The sequence below is a fragment of the Staurois parvus genome, unplaced genomic scaffold, assembly GCF_062004578.1.
Source record: "Staurois parvus isolate SC_StPar_1 unplaced genomic scaffold, SC_StPar_1.0 ptg000122l, whole genome shotgun sequence".
Lineage (NCBI taxonomy): Eukaryota > Metazoa > Chordata > Amphibia > Anura > Ranidae > Staurois > Staurois parvus.
Window position 1 is genome coordinate 4,617,776 of NW_028317918.1, and position 15,582 is coordinate 4,633,357.

At 40.7% G+C, this 15,582-nt stretch overlaps 1 protein-coding gene across 1 annotated transcript in view; it reads left to right on the forward strand.

Moving 5' to 3' along the window:
- The window catches only part of FAT4 (FAT atypical cadherin 4), a 373,279-nt gene that overhangs the window by 319,393 nt on the left and 38,304 nt on the right, over positions 1-15,582 (forward strand). The gene's annotated exons all lie outside the window — the stretch shown is intronic.

Below are 15,582 nucleotides of genomic sequence, written 5' to 3' on the forward strand. Positions count from 1 at the left end.
TCCAGCCTTCCTTTGAAGTGGGTTCAAGAAGTATACTGAGACAATTTAAATCTGTACAGGGGGGATCTGCCCACTGAAGACCGTGAGACATAAATTATCAAAGGGCAGCTCTTGTACCCAACCAATGAATACGATCAGGGTCAGAGAGATGCAAATTTATTTCTGGCCTAACATGCTTACAGACAGAGCCAACTACTATTGATCCTGTGTTAACTGACAGCAGATTGGCAAGGCAGGTGATGTTTGTAGGGTTCCCCTACAGCATTTGGCTGTAAGTGAACTTGTTAAGAAGATGATAGTGGATACCATTGGGCTGCTAGCCATCTCCAGCATTTTACACAAACAATACATCATGACAGTAGTGGACTGTGCCACCCATTACCCAGATGCTTTTGTAATATCCTTTCTCAGAGCGTACATGATTATTGATGATTTGCTGTACCATTTGTATCTGACTTGATGCAGGATCTCTGTAGAAAAACAGATAATGCTAATCCTTACCACCCACAAATGAAAAGCCTGTGTGTGTGTTTTATTGGGGCTGAGGATATTTGTGGAGTCACAGGGAACAATGGATGCCTTATCTGCTGTTTACCAACAGAGAGGTAACCCAGGAGTCCACAGGCTTTTCACCATTTAAACAGGCCAGTGAGAGGACCTTTAGATGCAATCTGAGACACTTGGGAAGGCAAAATTGCTGGTCCCGAAGTCTCTGTGATGGGTTACGTACTAAGGTTCTTGGAAAAATGGAGATACTAATTGGGATGGGGCAGGAAAACATGACATGGGCTCAGGTCAAACAAAAATGCTGGTACAACCAACAGATGTTCAACCTGGGTTAGTCATTTCAACACCCCTTCAGCACACTCCTCACATCCTTTGATTGGTTGCATTAATTCTCTTGATGCCCACTCCAGGGACCAGAAAAGATGGCACAGTTTGTAGCTGCAACTGCCATTTGACATTGAAGCCACTATGGCTACTGAGAGGGTCATGTTTCTGAGAGCCAGTGACTCATCAGTGGACTTGCAATGTAGGCATAGAAACCAAAGACCAAGTGAAGTAAAAGTTTATGTATGGCTTTTAATCTTACTGTAGATTTACTTATTGACTGTTTTGTAATTGTTTTCTGTAACTACTTTCTTGCACTTTATTTCTACAATTAAATGATATTTCAAAATTGTTAAAAAAAAATTCTGAATGCTCTAATCAAAAATTAAAAAGAACATTTTTTTTCTCTTTGAATATAGATACATAAATTCTGTTATACTCTTGTGGGCATGACAGTAAGCAGTACAGACTTTTTTTTAATGACCAGAATTGTAAAATCAAAGGCTGTGACTCGTATGTTTCTAATAAAACAGTTGTTGGTGGTGGCTAGTGTGCGTGTGTGTGTGTGTATTTGTGTGTGTGTGTAAAAGGTTAACTGTTCCCTTAGCCCGCTCCAGTGACGATCTCTTTCAATCTGCTGGTACTTAGATTGTTGTAGGCAAGCTGTCACACCATGCATCATAGACATCTGTGTAAAGAGAATGACTAACCAAGGATCTTTTCTTACATATTTTTATTTTTCTTCGCTCTTCTCTGATGACTGTAAGTTTGAAGAGTTTTATGCTATATGACCTCTGGTATGTAGACACATCTTCCACCCCCATGTGATTTTAAATGTCTAAACTCAGGCCAGTAAAATCATGAAGGATGTACAAAAAACTGGAGCAGGCATAATTTTGAGCAGCTGTACATGGTAACCAAACCACTTCTAACTTCAGCTTGTTTAACCACTTGCCCTCCAGAGGATTTACCCCCCATCCTGACCAGGCCATTTTTTTTGCTGTATTACTTTAAGTGACAATTGCATGGTCATGCAACTCTGTACATAAATGAAATGTCTTTTTTTTCCCACAAATAGAGCTTTCTTTCAGTGGTATTTGACCACCTCTGCGTTTTTTATTTTTTGCGCTATAAACAAAAAAAACCAACAATTTTGAAAAAAATAAAAAACAGTATAAACAATATTTTTGACTTTTTGCTGTAAAACATATCCAGTAAAAAAATAAAAAAATCTAATTTCTTCATAAATTTAGGCCAAAATGTATTGTGCTACATGTCTTTAGTAAAACAAAATCCCAATGCATGTAAATTAATTGGTTTACGTGAGAGTTATAGCATCTACAAATGGCGGTATATATACTGGAGTTTTTATTTCTTTTTTATTTACTAGTAATGGCAGCAATCAGCGACTTATAGCGGGACTGCAGGACTGCAGCGGGGATTCTGACACTGGGTGGAAACTGACTAACTTCCACTGACATCCCAATGACACTAATAGAGTGATCAGTACAAATAAAAAGCACTGACACTGTACTTGTGACACTGGGCAGGAAGGGGCTAACATCTGGGATGATCAAAGGGTTAACTGTGTGCTGTGTCTGTTTTACATTATGTGCTGTGTGTGTTTTACTAGGAAAACATGCAGCTGTGTATTTCTCTTCTGTGCCGTGCAGAGAAATACACAGCAGCATGTCTTTGCTAGCAAGTGAGAGACCTGTGTAGTTTACACACAGGTCTCTGCCCTGTCAGTTTTTCTCGGCCGGCAGAGAATCTCTGGCCAGGACCCGGTGATTGACATCCGTGGCATCCAATGGCGGTGCGGGTAGGGTGGTGCGCGCATGCCCCCTACCCGGAAATGCAAATGACATATATATACGTGACTTTGCGCAGCCCTGCCATCCTGTAGTAGTAGTTCTACTATAGGGCAGCGGGCAAGTGGTTAATTAAACTTTGACAATAGAAGCTGATTGGTTATTATGCACAGCTGCACCACACTCTGTCTGCTCCAGTCTTAGTAAATTTCCTTCATGGTCTGATGAGTGAAGTGTAGGGGAATTTGAATGGCCTGCATAGAGCACTGATCCCAACTATATTGAACACTTTTGGGATTTGGAAGACAGGTCCTTTTGTCCAATATCAGTACTTGACCTCTCAAATGCTTTCTCTGATTGGGCACAAATTCCCACAAACACACCCCTAAATCTTGGAGAAAGCCATTACAGCCACAAATGGGGGGCGATGTTTATAAAATGCTTATGTGTTTGAAAAAGCTATTCAACAGGTTCATATAGGTGTGATAATCAAATGTCAACAAGCTTTACACATTTAGTGTTGGTGTAACAACCTTGGTATGGTGTTGTCATTTTTTCATGTTTAAATACTTTGGAATTTTAAATGTAAAAGATATACCCTATGTAGTTTCCCCTGTGTGAAATGACATTGTAACAATGTAAAGTTACATTGCATTTACTTTTAATTGTATATGTAGATTAGAGGATTGGTCCCCCGCTCCCTGTGAACAATTGGAAGCTTTGGGGAGCATGTATCTGATTTTGACAGGTAACTGCTCCAACCTCCGCTCTGACCATCTAGGCCATCACAAGTGGAAGTTCTACTCCACCCCCCTCCCGCAGTCTTCTGGGACACATAGGGGACCATTCACAATGCGTAGCGCTACTCACGCAGGCGCAGTGGGCACCCAGCTTTGAAGCCACAAGCTGTCACAGCCGGGTGCTCACACATAAGATGCTGGCGCCAGGCAGAGAGTACAGCCGGTGAACCCGGGTTGTCTGACTATACCCATACCGCTGGATGGTAGGACAGGTGAGTGGCTGTTTTTTAAAAGTCAGCAAACCATTTTATTTCTTTAAAGAAACTTTTCAAGAAAGAAAAAGATGCAAAAATTGTATTCTTATTTAACCCTTAGATGACCTAATTAACTCAATCCTCCCCTTCTTCAAATAGATTTATTGTTATGATTTTTTTTTGTACAAATACTAAATATATATATACACTATATTGCCAAAAGCATTGGGACACCCCTCCAAATTCAGGTGCTCCAATCACCTCCATGGCCACAGATATATAAAATCAAGCACCTAGGCATGCACACTGCTTATTCAAACATTTGTGAAAGAATGGGTCACTCTCACGAGTTCAGTGAATTCAAGCATGGTACCGTGATAGTTTGCGACTTGTGCAATAAGCCCATTTGTGAAATTTCCTTGCTACTAAATATTCCACTGTCAACTGTTAGTGGTATTATAACAAAGTGGAAGCAACTGGGAACAACAGCAACTCAGCCACGAAGTGGTAGGCCACGTAAAATGACAGAGCGGGGTCATGCTGAAGCACACAGTGCGCAGAAGTCAACAACTGTCTGCACAGTCAATAGCTAAAGACCTTCAAACTTCATGTGGTCTGCAGATTAGCACAACAACATTGTGTAGAGAACTTCATGGAATGGGTTTCCATGGCTGAGCAGCTGCATCTAAGCCTTACATCACCAAGTGCAATGCAATGCATCAGATACAGTGGTGTAAAGCACACCGCCACTGGACTCTAGAGCAGTGGAGACGTGTTCTCCGGAGTGACCAATTATGCTTCTCTGTCTGGCAATCCTATGGATGTGTCTGGGTTTGGTAATTGCCAGAATACCGGTACTTGCCTGACTGCACTAAAATTTGGTGGAGGGGGGATTATCGTGTGGGGTTGTTTTTCAGGGGTTGGGCTTGGCCCCTTAGTTTCAGTGAAGGAAACTCTTAAAGCATCAGAATACCAAGACATTTTGGACAATTTCATGCTCTCAACTTTGTGGGAACAGTTTGCGAATGCCCCCTTCCTGTTCCAACATGACTGCACACCAGTGCTCAAAGCAAGGCCCATAAAGACATGGGTGAGTGAGTTTGGGGTGGAGGAACTTGACTGGCCTACACAGATTCCTGACCTCAACCCGATAGAACACATTTGCGATGAATTAGAGTGGAGACTGCAAGCCAGGCCTTCTCGTCCGACATCAGTTCCTGACCTCACAAATGCACTTCTGGAAGAATGGTCAAACATTCCCATAGACACACTAATAAACCTTGTGGACAGCCTTCCCAGAAGAGTTGAAGCTGTTATAGCTGCAAAGGGTGGGCCAACTCAATGTTGAACCCTATGGACTAAGACTGGGATGCCATTACATGCGTCCCAATACTTTTGACAATATAGTATATATATATATATATATATATATATATATATATATAAATATACATATAAATTGTTCATGTTTTTTTATTTTGATATTGAAAGAGTGTCTATGCCATGACACATAATTTTAGTGTCATTTTAAACAAAGCAAATTGTAAAATATAATGTATATTGTCAGAGGTGACAGTGCACCACTGGAGGGTTTTGTTTTAAGGTAAGTTGCCATAATGCGATGCATACTAGCACATTTTAGCCTAAACCACCCGGGGCCTATGTTTTTTTTTTTTGTTTTTTTTAAAGAAAGCTTACTACCATTTTAAACTGTCCTGGATATTAGAAGCAATTCATAATTATCTATTACTCATGTTATAGTAATCCTTCCATCCTATGGCTTCTTAGTTGGTGTTAGTATATTCTAATGTGACAGGTTCAGATATTTCTTCTTTTGCAAACTTCTATTATTATCACTGAAAAAAAGAAGCTATTTTGAAATTTGTTTAAACTTAATAGAGGGTACTGACAATAAATGTAAAGGCAGTTTATGAGGTTGATGTTGTAGTAGCCTATGGGGGCACCACATCTGGATTTTCACCTCTTAAAGCCATATATACAAATAATTTGAATTTATTGTATTAGTCAGAGTTCTAGTATTCCCTCGCTCTCTCTATTCATTCTTCCCATTCTTTCTGGCTTTGTTAAAGCTGTCTCACTGCCCTAAAAACTTTAACTGCATATAATGGGGATACTGTAATAAGGATTTGGGAGATCACGGAAGAGTTCCATGCAAAGGCCACTTTCCTTAAAGATGAACTACAGTCATACAACTGAATACTTAGGTGAAGGACATGTATGGGATCTGTCTTACCTTGTATTTCTGGCCAACCAGTCCTGAGATTTACACAGCTCTGCAAGACCGTATATCCAGCCTGGCGATCTGATGACTTTTTCCTTTCGCAACTGCAGTTAAGGGACACAGACAGGTCACCTCCCTTCTTACAGTCTGTGTCTGCACAGTGAAGGAGCATCAGCAGATGGATATTGCTAAAATTATAAAAACAACAGTAAGAACTCCTTTTAATGTGTTTTTAACTGCTTTGTATAGCCACTGTAGTGGAGTCCAGACATCTTGCTGTGGTGTCTGGAAAGGGTGTTTGATCATTACTAATACTTTAGCGGGTAATTGAATCATTAGAAGTGTAAGATTTATTGGTAATGTTTAGCTGGAGATGGAGCAGGGTTACAAGTTTTCATTGGAAGGGTGCCTTTTATTTAGTTATGGCACAGGGCACCATGGGGCTCATTCACAAAAATATTACAGTATGCGTTCTATGCTTTACTGTGCATTGGTTTCATTGTGTGTTCAGAAAAATCACTTAATATTAAAACATATTATCTCACATTATCAATACAAATATCACAGGTGGTATGTCTTATAGTATTTTAACAAGGCATATTTTTAAGTTCATTACTGAAAACTGTATGTAAAATTCAATTCATTAACCTCTTGGAGCCGGCCACAAGCATACTGTATATACGGCTGCTGTGCGGGTGGACCTTAACGCTGAACAGCTGTAAATATGTGGCCTTGTTAAAATAACTTACCGTGCCAAGAGCGTGTTCCGTGTACGATCCCAGCATGGTAGCTGGCAGGGATCGGTAAGCTCCCAATGCATACATACGATCAGGAGCTTTCTGATCATGTGACCTCTGTGGCAGCCAATCACAGCTTACCAGTTAATTGGTTGAGACAAGCCATTTAACAATGACAGGGGTGCTTACAATGATCAGCTTTTATTTATTTACTTAAAACCTTTATCCCAAAAGCAAAAAAAAAACCAAAAAACAAACTGTTACTGTAACTTTTTAAAAAGTGTTTGCTGGATTTCAGCTTGAATTTGTTAATCTAGTCCATCTACATATGCTACCCTCTCCACAGACTGACAGCATTGCTGTTCAAAGGTGGCTTCCAGAGTGGTTCTACTATATATATATATATATATATATATATATATATACACACACACACTATAATGACAAAAGTATTGGGACACCCCTCCAAATCATTGGATTCAAGTCTTGCAATCACCTCCATGGCCTCAGGTATATGAAATCAAGCACCTAGACATGAAGACTGCTTTTACAAACATTTGTGAAAGAGTCGCTCTCAGGAGCAATTTGATGCTCCCAAATTTGTGGAAACAGTTTGGGGATGGCCCCTTCCTGTTCCAACATGACTGCACACCAATGCACAAAAGCAAGGTCCACAAAGACATAGATGAGTGAGTTTGGGGTGTAGAAACTTTTCTGGCCTGCACAAAGTCCTGACCTCAACCCGACAGAACACCTTTGGGATGAATTATAGTGGAGACTGCGAGTCAGGCTTTCTCGTCCAACATCAGTGCCTGACCTCACAAATGTGAATTCTGGAAGAATGGTCAAACTTTCCCATAGACACACTCCTAAACCTTGTGGACAGCCTTCCCAGAAGAGTTGAAGCTGTTATAGCTGCAAAGGGTGGGCCAACTCAATATTGAACCCTATGGACTAAGACTGGGATGCCATTAAAGTTCATGTGCGTGTAAAGGCAGGCAGCCCAATACTTTTGGCAATATAGTTGAATATATATATAAATTGTTCATAGAGCATATATATATATATATATTACATTTTATGTTTTGGGGTTTAGATATGATTTAATCATATACACCAGTGGGGAGGACTATCCAAAGTAAACAGCAACTATATAACATTTTATATGTGCATATATACTATAAACAAGATCTAAGTCATTTGCTTTGTAGCTTAGCTTCACTGTGGGATGCAAACTTAATGGTATTGATTTACTAAATAAGTAGTACAGGTGAAACTCGAAAAATTAGAATATCGTGCAAAAGTTCATTTATTTCAGTAATGCAACTTAAGAGGTGAAACTAATATATGAGATAGACTCATTACATGCAAAGCAAGATAGTTCAAGCGGTGATTTGTCATAATTGTGATGATTATGGCTTACAGCTCATGAAAACCCCAAATCCACAATCTCAGAAAATTAGAATATTGTGAAAAGGTGCAATATTCTAGGCTCAAAGTGTCCCACTCGTATCAGCTAATTAAGCCATAACACCTGCAAAGGGTTCCTGAGCCTTTAAATGGTCTCTCAGTCTGGTTCAGTAGGAATCACAATCATGGGAGAGACTGCTGACCTGACAGTTGTGCAGAAAACCATCATTGACACCCTCCATAAGGAGGCAAAGTCTCAAAAGGTAATTGCAAAAGAAGTTGGATGTTCCCAAAGTGCTGTATCAAAGCACATTAATAGAAAGTTATGTGAAAGGGAAAAGTGTGGTAGAAAAAGGTGCACAAGCAGCAGGGATGACCGCAGCCTGGAGAGGATTGTCAGGAAATGCCATTCAAAAGTGTTGGGGACTTTCACAAGGAGTGGACTGAGGCTGGAGTCAGTGCATCAAGAGCCACCACACACAGATGGATCCTGGACATGGGCTTCAAATGTCATATTCCTCTTGTCAAGCCGCTCCTGAACAACAAACAATGTCAGAAGCGTCTTACCTGGGCTAAAGAAACACAGACCTGATCTGTTGCTCAGTGGTCCAAAGTCCTCTTTTCTGATGAGAGCAACTTTTGCATCTCATTTGGAAACCAAGGACCCAGAGTATGGAGGAAGAAGGGAGAGGCAAGATACTTGAAGTCCAGTGTGAAGTTTCCACAGTCTGTGTTGATTTGGGGAGCCATGTCATCTGCTGGTGTTGGTCCACTGTGCTTCATTAGGTCCAGGGTCAACGCAGCCATCTACCAGGAGATTTTGGAGCACTTCATGCTTCCTTCCGCAGACGAACTGACCTGAACTCCATAGAGAATCTATGGGGCATTGCCAAGAGAAAGATGAGAGACATGAGACTGAACAATGCAGAAGAGCTGAAGGCCGCTATTGAAGCATCCTGGTCTTCCATAACACCTCAGCAGTGCCACAGGCTGATAGCTTCCATGCCACGCCACATTGAGGCAGTAATTGCTGCAAAAGGGGCCCAAACCAAGTACTGAGTACATATGCATGCTTATACTTTTCAGAGGTCCGATATTGTTCTATGTACAATCCTTGTTTTATTGATTACATGTAATATTCTATTTTCTGAGATTGCGGATTTGGGGTTTTCATGAGCTGTAAGCCATAATCATCACAATTATGATAAATCACGGCTTGAACTATCTTGCTTTGCATGTAATGAGTCTATCTCATATATTAGTTTCACCATTTAAGTTGCATTACTGAAATAAATTAACTTTTGCACGATATTCAAATTTTTCGAGTTTCACCTGCATATGTTCACTTTGCAAACCAAGTTTTCCATTATGTGCATAAGCTAAAGCTACGAATCACATGACTTGAATGCCCTTCTCCTGGCTTTTAGAAATCTTAAAGAGCTGGGAGGTGGTCGGCATGAAGGTGTTAGGATTGTTACAGTGATTGTCATTTCTTGAAATATCACTGCTATTACTAAACAATGAGTGACTTGTGAGTTTCTATGGAGTGTCTACTGAGGAGAGCAGAAAAATTAGTCACTAAAGTTGGAGACAGAATACTGGATCATGAGATAAAATACAGATTTTTTTTAGAAATAGAAGTTCAATTACCTTTATATTTTATTCTATAACTACATGATATCTTTGTTTGTGAATTGGATGCTTTCATGGAAATTTTTTCATGAGGTTAAACAAATGCAGTTCAAGTAAGGCATGCACCTTAATAAATGGACCCTCATATAACCTAGGGCTACCCAGGGCGGCATAACAGGGTAGATACTATAATAAAGTTGAAAAAATTGTGTTACAGATAACTGATTCTGCCATCAAACATGCATATTTATAAATGCTGAGTTCTTACATTTACATTACATTTGTAATGTAATGTATGCCAAACAGCGAAGAGCCTTACCAAAGAATTATAATTCTGGAGTGCATCATCATGATTAATTAATACCACTTTCTAGTGAACAAAAATATTTAAACACGTCTTACACTCTTTACTTAGGTTATGATAAATCTGTTGCTTTAACCTTATAAAATGGTGTTAAGACAACACAACCCTTCAGTTATTCTGAAGACATGCTGTATTCACTTTCATCTGCATTGATCTATACCATACATTTTCATGTCACTGTGTGGAAATCAGTTTGATTTTTCTCTCTGCTTCTCAGTGCTCTGGTGAAGCTGGAAATTTCATCTACTGTATGCTGGAATGATGCATACCATGTCATGACTTTAGAAAAACAGTGCGGCGCTTCTATATCCTTACAGCCCTAGATGTAATACAGATAACTTATCACATATAGCTAATAGGTGATAAATAAGTGATACCACACAGTAAAAGTGACTATTGCACAATAACATGAATAGTGTCCATGTGGAAAAATGAAGTCATGCAGGTGTGCACTACAAGTGCCAATCCTCAGACAGGTGGAGTGCCCCCCTCCTCACATAGATGGAGTGCCAATCTGCAGACACTACAAGTGCCAATCCTCAGACAGGTGGAGTGCCCCCTCACCTTCCTGCCCAGGCCCCACAGGACCAACGAGCCTTGGGTATATAATCGCTCTATACCCCTGAGCGTGGATGGATCCCTCTGCTGATGGGTTCCCCGGATGACAGTATTGAGCTTCTCCTCTTCTTAGCTCCTATGCAAATCGTTGGTGGTAGCGATAGGTCTCCCTCCCTCACGATAACAAATGAGGAAAGAGAGCTTGCATAGTGTAAAAACGCTTTATTCAGACAGTAAGAAGTAAAAAAACGTACTCACATGCTTCTAAAACAAAATCAGGCCTTATCACCACTCAGAGGGTGTACTGTATTCAAGACCAGGTGCACCAAGATGGCGCCCGCGCCGGATGTGACGTCAGAACGTTCAATCGTATAGGCTCCTCCCCTTGGCGTGTCTACGCGTTACGTCACTCACACACGTGACTGATGAAGTCACGTGTGTGAGTGACGTAACGCGTAGACACGCCAAGGGGAGGAGCCTATACGATTGAACGTTCTGACGTCACATCCGGCGCGGGCGCCATCTTGGTGCACCTGGTCTTGAATACAGTACACCCTCTGAGTGGTGATAAGGCCTGATTTTGTTTTAGAAGCATGTGAGTACGTTTTTTTACTTCTTACTGTCTGAATAAAGCGGTTTTACACTATGCAAGCTCTCTTTCCTCATTTGTTATCGTGAGGGAGGGAGACCTATCGCTACCACCAACGATTTGCATAGGAGCTAAGAAGAGGAGAAGCTCAATACTGTCATCCGGGGAACCCATCAGCAGAGGGATCCATCCACGCTCAGGGGTATAGAGCGATTATATACCCAAGGCTCGTTGGTCCTGTGGGGCCTGGGCAGGAAGGTGAGGGGGCACTCCACCTGTCTGAGGATTGGCACTTGTAGTGTCTGCAGATTGGCACTCCATCTATGTGAGGAGGGGGGCACTCCACCTGTCTGAGGATTGGCACTTGTAGTGCACACCTGCATGACTTCATTTTTCCACATGGACACTATTCATGTTATTGTGCAATAGTCACTTTTACTGTGTGGTATCACTTATTTATCACCTATTAGCTATATGTGATAAGTTATCTGTATTACATCTAGGGCTGTAAGGATATAGAAGCGCCGCACTGTTTTTCTATTTCTATTCCCTGTTTATTGTGGGTGCTCTGATTGTGGCATCCGTAGTGCTGGCTGCTGTATTTTAGTAGCATATTTGGAGGCGCAGGAGATACCTCGTTTATTATTTCACATGTCATGACTTTACTGTAGATCCTCTGCTTTCAGCACCACCTAATGGCAGTGAGAAGAACCACTCATACTTAGTACTATCATCCCCTATATAAATTAAAGCTTGTCTAAACCCCACAATAATGTTATTATATATTGCAGCCTACTAGTTAATGGGTTGAGACAAGCCATTTAACAATGACAGGGGTGCTTACAATGATCAGCTTGAAAAGGGAAAAAAAAAGCAAACTGTTGCTGTAACTTTTTTAAAAGTACTGGATTTTGACCTGAATTTGTTAGTCTAGTCCATCTACATTTGCTACCCTCCCCACAGATTCACTGCTGTTCAAGGGTGGCTCCAAGAGTGGTTCTACCTTTAGATAGAAAGTGTGTTACTAGTGGTATCACCAGATAAAACTAAAGGAAAAAAACCCAAAAGAGAAATATAATGAAGCCACCACATTTAAGGATTGGTAGGCTGATAAATAAATAAATTTTTTTGTTTTGGGGTTTAGATATGCTTTAATCATATATACTAGTGGGAGGATTATTTGAAGTAAACAGCAACTATATAAAATTTTATATGTGCATATGTACTATACACTACATTGCCAAAAATATTCGGACACTCCTCCAAATCATTGGATTCAGGTGTTCCAATCACCTCCATGGCCACAGGTGTATAAAATCAAGCACCTAGGCATGCAGAGTGCTTCTACAAACATTTGTGAAAGAATGGGTCACTCTCAGAAGCTCAGTAAATTCAAGCGTGGTACTGTGATAGGTTGTCACCTGTGTAAAAAGTCCATCTGTGAAATCTCCTTGCTACTAAATATTCCACGATCAACTGTTAGTGGCATTGTAACAAAATGGAAGCAACTGGGAACAACAGCAACTCAGCCACAAAGTGGTAGAATGACAGAGCGGGGTCAGTGCACGATTAAGCACGAGATTGTGTGAAACATGTTAACAAGTCCTGTATTCATGTCCTGGCGTTTTTTGTGTCCTATGGATCAATAAATACACACTATATTCATCTATCCTCTGGTGTGCGGCTGACCCTTCTTCCTATTACACAGTGGGCAGAAGTTGCCAACTGTCTTCAGAGTCAATAGCTAAAAACCTAAAAAAAAATAGCTGTGGCCTTAAGATTAGAACAACAACAGTGCATAGAGAGCTTCATGGAATGGGTTTCCATTAGAGATGAGCGAAGTATTGAAAAATTCGATTCGGCTGATTCGGCGAATTCCAGTATGAAATTCGATTCGATGCGAATTTCTTCGCTACGAAGATGGCTTATAAAAAGGGTTTCTAGGCTTCAGAGAGCCTTTAAATTAGTGCAGAACACTGTACCTTTAATTTAAATGCCCTTGGAGATCAGGAAGGAGAAGGAGAAGGAGAAGGAGAAGGATGAGAAGAAGGAGAAGGAGAAGGATGAGAAGAAGGAGAAGGAGAAGGAGAAGGATGAGAAGAAGGAGAAGGAGAAGGATGAGAAGATGGAGAAGGAGAAGGATGAGAAGAAGGAGAAGGATGAGAAGAAGGAGAAGGATGAGGAGAAGGAGAAGGATGAGAAGAAGGAGAAGGATGAGAAGAAGGAGAAGGAGAAGGATGAGAAGAAGAAGAAGGATGAGAAGAAGGAGAAGGATGAGAAGAAAGAGAAGGAGAAGGATGAGAAGAAGGATGAGAAGAAGGAGAAGGATGAGAAGAAGGAGAAGGAGAAGCAGAAGGAGAAGGATGAGAAGAAGGAAAAGGAGAAGGATGAGAAGATGGAGAAGGATGAGAAGAAGGAGAAGGATGAGAAGAAGGAGAAGGATGAGAAGAAGGAGAAGGAGAAGGATGAGAAGAAGGAGAAGGATGAGAAGAAGGAGAAGGATGAGAAGAAGGATGAGAAGAAGGAGAAGGATGAGAAGAAGGAGAAGGATGAGAAGAAGGAGAAGGATGAGAAGAAGGACAGTTCTGTGACAGTTTCTGTCTATTTCTGACAGTTCTGGGACATTCACTCCATACAGCGGTTTCAACCGCTGTATGGAGGGAATGTCCCAGAACTGTCAGAAATAGACTATTTATGACAGTTCTGGGACATTCACTCCATACAGCGGTTTCAACCGCTGTATGGAGGGAATGTCCCAGAACTGTCAGAAATAGACTATTTATGACAGTTCTGGGACATTCCTTCCATACAGCGGTTGAAACATTGTATCTATTTGTTTCCATAAATGGATCCATTTATGGAAACAAATAGATACAATGTTTCAACCGCTGTATGGAAGGAATGTCCCAGAACTGTTAGAAATAGTCTATTTCTGACAGTTCTATGACATTCCCTCCATACAGCGGTTTCAACCGCTGTATGGAAGGAATGTCCCAGAACTGTCATAAATAGTCTATTTCTGACAGTTCTGGGACATTCCCTCCATACAGCGGTTGAAACATTGTATCTATTCTTTTCCATAAATGACATTCTGCAGATACACTTAGAGGAGCGCTGCAGATACACTTTTTGCCGGCTTGGAATTATTCTTATTTTCATCCTACTTCTTCTTCTTCTTCTTATGAGGATGAGGATGAAGAAGAAGTAGGATGAAAATAAGATTAATTCCAAGCCGGCAAAAAGTGTATCTGCAGCGCTCCTCTAAGTGTATTTGCAGAATGTCATTTATGGAAAAAAATAGATACAATGTTTCAACCGCTGTATGGAGTGAATGTCCCAGAACTGTCATAAATAGTCTATTTCTGACAGTTCTATGACATTCCCTCCATACAGCGGTTGAAACCGCTGTATGGAGTGAATGTCCCAGAACTGTCAGAAATAGTCTATTTCTGACAGTTATGGGACATTCCCTCCATACAGCGGTTTCCGGCAAAAAGTGTATGTGCAGAGTTCCTCTATTCTGCAGATACACTTAGAGGAGCTCTGCAGATACACTTAGAGGAGCTCTGCACATACACTTTTTGCCGGCTTGGAATTATTCTTATTTTCATCCTACTTCTTCTTCTTCATCCTCATCCTCTTCTTCTTCTGAGGATGAGGATGAGGATGAAGAAGAAGAAGTAGGATGAAAATAAGATTAATTCCAAGCCGGCAAAAAGTGTATGTGCAGAGCTCCTCTAAGTGTATGTGCAGAGCTCCTCTAAGTGTATCTGCAGAATAGAGGAACTCTGCACATACACTTTTTGCCGGCTTGGAATTATTCTTATTTTCATCCTACTTCTTCTTCTTCTTCTTCTTCATCCTCATCCTCTTCTTCTTCTTCTGAGGATGAGGATGAAGAAGAAGAAGAAGAAGTAGGATGAAAATAAGATTAATTCCAAGCCGGCAAAAAGTGTATGTGCAGAGCTCCTCTAAGTGTATGTGCAGAGCTCCTCTAAGTGTATCTGCAGAATAGAGGAACTCTGCACATACACTTTTTGCCGGCTTGGAATTATTCTTATTTTCATCCTACTTCTTCTTCTTCTTCTTCATCCTCATCCTCTTCTTCTTCTTCTGAGGATGAGGATGAAGAAGAAGAAGAAGAAGTAGGATGAAAATAAGATTAATTCCAAGCTGGCAAAAAGTGTATGTGCAGAGCTCCTCTAAGTGTATCTGCAGAGCTCCTCTAAGTGTATCTGCAGAATAGAGGAACTCTGCACATACACTTTTTGCCGGCTTGGAATTATTCTTCTTTTCATCCTACTTCTTCTTCTTCTTCATCCTCATCCTCATCCTCAGAAGAAGAGGATGAGGATGAGGATGAAGAAGAAGAAGAAGAAGAAGAAGAAGAAGAAGTAGGATGAAAAGAAGAATA